At 41.9% G+C, this 4,136-nt stretch overlaps 1 pseudogene; it reads left to right on the top strand.

The window, feature by feature from the left end:
• Positions 1-477: 477 nt before the first annotated feature.
• On the top strand, positions 478-3,911 carry LOC114725805 (uncharacterized; annotated as a pseudogene).
• The last annotated feature ends 225 nt before the right edge of the window (positions 3,912-4,136 follow it).

Below are 4,136 nucleotides of genomic sequence, written 5' to 3'. Positions count from 1 at the left end.
TTTGGATCCATTTTCTATGGGCCGACGTCACCATCAATTTGCCTTTATTCCCACCCTTCACGAAACTTCCTTCGCCTCCCCCCTGTTCGAAACCCTAATATCTTCCCTCCCTCCTTCTCACTCTCCTTTCAAATTCAACCCCTCTTGTTTTTTTTTTTTAAAATATAATCCCTTGCAATCCTCTCCCCTCTATCTTCCTCTTCTTTTTCTTCATCATTCCGGCACTCGCACAGGGAGAGTATTTACCCATCCAGGCACGCGCGGGGAGCGAAGACAAGCGGAAGCAAACGAGGGTGCGAAGAGAAGGTTTGATCCGGCTTTCGGCGAGAGTTTGAAACTTCAAGTTGATATGGAGAGACTGGCGTCGGCGAAGGCCACAACGACGTGTGGGTATGTGAGCTGGGCGGAGTTATTTGTCACGGGCAGCGAAAGCAAGGGAAGGAAGGAGGTGCGGTATTTTCTCAAAAAAGCGATGGGAGCTCAGATCTGGCTGTGTTGGGAGAGAAAAGAGCACGAGGCATATGTCTTACATTTATACTATTAGAGATGAAGTCCTTGCTTTCATTGGGTCGTCGACGTCGTTGAAACTGAAATCACGCAGAGATGTTATTGATTGGTTGAATTACATTGTTTCAGGTTCCTACGCCTTATCCTTTCTCATTTCGCCCCAAGTGTTCGTTGCCTGCTCCAAAATCTCAAATTTTATGTTCGAATTTCGGGATTCTCTTTCAAATTCTTGTATGGGGCTTGAGTTGGTCATTGGTATTCACCAATATCAACCAGTAAATCTATGAAATTGGGATTGATTTCGATGTCTCCTAATGGTCTGCTTCTGTTTTTCTGATCTTTTGGCGAGTCGGTCGCATTTAGTCGAACTGAGTCTCGTCCTTTTCCTCCTTCTTATCCAATTTTTCCTGCCCTGACCCCCCAGTCTATTAGATCTTCATGCGGTTCTATGTGCTTTTCGGGGCAGCGTGTTAGAGTTCCTTCTTGTGGTGGTATAAATTGAATGTCACTGCAATTGTTCCGTATTACCTAATCTCTCTACCCAAGGTTTTTCCTCCCTGTTTTCTTTTGTTGGTAATTTAGTCTGAGAGATATCTAAGCCTTGGGTGGATGTCTATCTGGTTATGGGATTTCCAGCCCCTATGTCTGAAAGTACCTCGTTTTAACAAAATTTTCGATCTTTTAACCATAAAGTTCGATCCTGCTCGTTTTTGTTAATTTGTAATGCGATATGTGCTGAATTATTTCTGTTTACTGTGGGTTGCCAAAGCCGTTGTTTTTCTAAAATTTCCAATTAATTTTTCAGATTCACAACGCGAGGTTGTGTCCATCAGGGAACAAAAAGGTAGCACTGGACATGACATGGTAGCCGTGAAGGTATTCAAAACATTTGAATATTATTTGATTACGCCAATCTACAATGATCCCCGTAACCTCTTCTTGTGAACTTCTTGATTTTGATGTCTATTGAACTTATGGTTGTTTTATTTCCCTTTCTCATCTTCTTCTTTGTGTTTTCAGGATAATCAATTGCGGAGGCTGGGCCATTGCACAAAAGAATTTTCATGGTTAGGGTCTTCGTGGACATGTAGGAAACGAAGAAAGCACTATAAGTCATTTATATGGAATGGTTTAAAGATATCTGTAGTAATCATCTTCTTTTTTTAATTTACGATTTCATCTCCTTCCATTGTCCACGCAAAATATATGGTCTGACTCTCGTTATCCCTTCTCAATTCTCATTTCCCTTGCCTTTTCAAAAATTTTCAGGTTTATGATTTCGTATGTTTTAGCAGAAGAAGATAAGCGTCTCGTTGCCTATTGGAAGACATGTATGAGGACTCCAGAGGCAATAAGATGGCTATGGTACGCTGGTTTCACAAAATTGATGAGGTTGGTAATTTTTTGCCTCACAGTTTTAGTGACAGAGAGATTTTCTTTTCTCTTTGTCTTCAAGATCTGAGCATCGATTGCATAGATGGGTTGGCTACGGTACTCAGTCCCCAGCATTACGAAAAGTTTCAGAATGAGGCAAGGCATACAATGTTAGAACCGTTTGTCTGCGACAATCAATTTGACAATGAAGATGTTAAGCACTTTGATATTACTCAAGTTAAAGGTTACTGGAGGCAGGAAATTCTCAGATACATGTATACCCTTTCTGACGCAAAATCTAATGGAAGTTCTCCGCAATCTGATGACAAACTGGAAGAAGAGGACCTCCAGTTTACAACCGGAATTAGACCTAAGAAGAGGCTGCGCTGGGCAAAAGTTGATGGTGAAGGAGCTATTGAAACGGGATGTCTGAATGATAGTGGAAATGAAACTAAAAGAAAGGTTGGAAACAATTCCTTAAGACCTGTTGGCTCCACAGCCAGCAAAGAGGCAAAAGAAAACGCTTTACAATACTTAGCAGTAGGTTCTCAGGTTGAAATCCTCTCTCAGGACAGTGGCATCAGAGGCTGTTGGTTTAGAGCTTCGATCATAAAGAAGCACAAAAATAAGGTGAAGTTGCAGTATCAAGACATTCAGGATGCAGCTGATGAAGCTAGGAAGCTTGAGGTATCTTCCATGACCATTGACTTCATATAATTTTGTAAGAATAACTGTTTGGTTGCGTTGAGTTTAACTTTTTTTTATTTTTCCTCTTTGTTCCTTTATCATTCAGGAATGGGTTTCAGCTTCCAGAATTGCAGCGCGTGACCACTTGGATCTCCGCTTGAATGGACGGACTACAATTCGACCTGCTCCTCAGTCTAGTCTGTGCAAATTTTCTGGGGTGGTTAATGTTGGTTCTATTGTGGATGTCTGGAGGCATGATGGTTGGTGGGAAGGCATCGTTGTTCAGAAGGAGTCTGAAGCTACGTGTCATGTTTATTTCCCAGGTACAGCTAACATTTTTTCACTTATCTCTCATCAATTGTCATTAATCTTAGTTCCCGTAACACCTTTTGTATTGTTGGTGCTATTCTTTTAACTTTTCTTCATTGTCACATTGTTGCAGGGGAGAAGTTTGTATTAATATTGGGATCTGGTGAGTTAAGGCGGGCTCAGGAATGGACAGGGAGTGGGTGGGTGCGAGTAAGGGAAAGGCCTGACCTTGTAAGTTCTATATTATCCAGCTTAAAAACATCACAAGATCCCAGCAAATCTGCTGCAGCCGCATGTGCCGGAGATGCTGTGCTTTCAAAGCAAAGGGTGAATAATACTAGCCTGAATCCTGAAAGTGATAAATCAAGAAAGCCGGAGCTGATTCCAGACCTTTCAAAGGATAATCTTCTTTCTCAGTTAAGATGGAAGTCATCTAGGAAGAGGGGCCGCAGCAGCAGCACTGGATCAGGTCGAAACAACTGCAGAAAGTCCACGGATTCCTCAGATCCCCATGCTTCGGACAGTTATATGATCGCAGCATCCTTGAAAGTGGTTGATCATGATGACTGCAAATACGGCAGGGGCGATCAAGCCATTTTCAGCTCTTCAGTGGTGCCCTCTTTAACTAACTTGGTCATGTGTAGGTGACGTGATTTTTATGCACTAGTTTGTTTAGTTAGTCTCCTTGGTTTCCCCCTCTTTTTCACCCTTCGAGAAGTACATACATAATACATACCCTCCTCTGCATCTGTTCGATGCATGTCTGCTCTTTACATGTTAGGTTGAGCTTTTGTTATTTATTTTGGGTAATCTTTTGGCATCGAAGCTTCAGTTGATTTTGGTGCTTGTATGGAATGTGGAAGCCCGAGGGAGGCAAGGATGATGCCTTGGAAGTTTTGGCCCAGAGTTTTAGGCGTAGTGGAATAACCGTGGTTGTATGAGAGTGACTTAGGTTTTGATATGCTGCAGTGCAATTTGTTTCCTAACCATATCTAATAACAACAACAGAGACATTGCCCCTTGTATTTTGTTTCTCTTCCTTCGTATTTATATTCTTAAGTTCTTTCGTCCCCCCCCCCCCCCGGGGGGGAATTTTCATTTCAGTTCTATATATTTGCCACTCAATCCCAATTGTAATCTATTATCAAGATGTGGATTACAGAATACCGTTGACTCTGTATTTGCTGGAAAATCTCGGTTAAGTGAGAGTATGAGTGCGTCTTTGACGAGAGATTCTTGAATTGAGAATATTATGTGTT

This window comes from Neltuma alba, unplaced genomic scaffold (genome assembly GCF_004799145.2).
Source record: "Neltuma alba isolate B1F8T4 unplaced genomic scaffold, ASM479914v2 tig00012280_pilon, whole genome shotgun sequence".
NCBI classification, from domain to species: Eukaryota; Viridiplantae; Streptophyta; class Magnoliopsida; order Fabales; family Fabaceae; genus Neltuma; species Neltuma alba.
This window is presented reverse-complemented; position numbering and strand designations above follow the sequence as displayed.